Below are 339 nucleotides of genomic sequence, written 5' to 3'. Positions count from 1 at the left end.
GTTTCTCGTTTCTTGTCAATCCCAGACAAGATGCCGCCTGCTCCTCGGTCGCCAGTCAGCCAGGCAGTTATCCCATAAATTGTTTTTCTGCGGCGATCAGCAACTCGGGGCAGAAAGTTTTAATTAACCGCCAGAAGGAGTTTCAGAAGCAATGATGAGAAGTCCTCGCGGTCGAATTTCACCTTTTATTGGATCCTTTTTTTTCATAGGAAATGGGGATTCTACGTACCTGGAAGATGGAGTATTTCGTCTTGGTATTAGACTGGGTTTCGTTGGACCATTTTTGTGCGGGTTATCATCAACTACTTTAAATGCTAAGTAGTGGCGGAGTCATGGGCC

Source organism: Penaeus monodon, chromosome 31, assembly GCF_015228065.2.
Source record: "Penaeus monodon isolate SGIC_2016 chromosome 31, NSTDA_Pmon_1, whole genome shotgun sequence".
Classification (NCBI taxonomy): Eukaryota; Metazoa; Arthropoda; class Malacostraca; order Decapoda; family Penaeidae; genus Penaeus; species Penaeus monodon.
The sequence above is the reverse complement of the archived record's forward strand: the minus strand, read 5'-3'. Positions refer to the sequence as shown.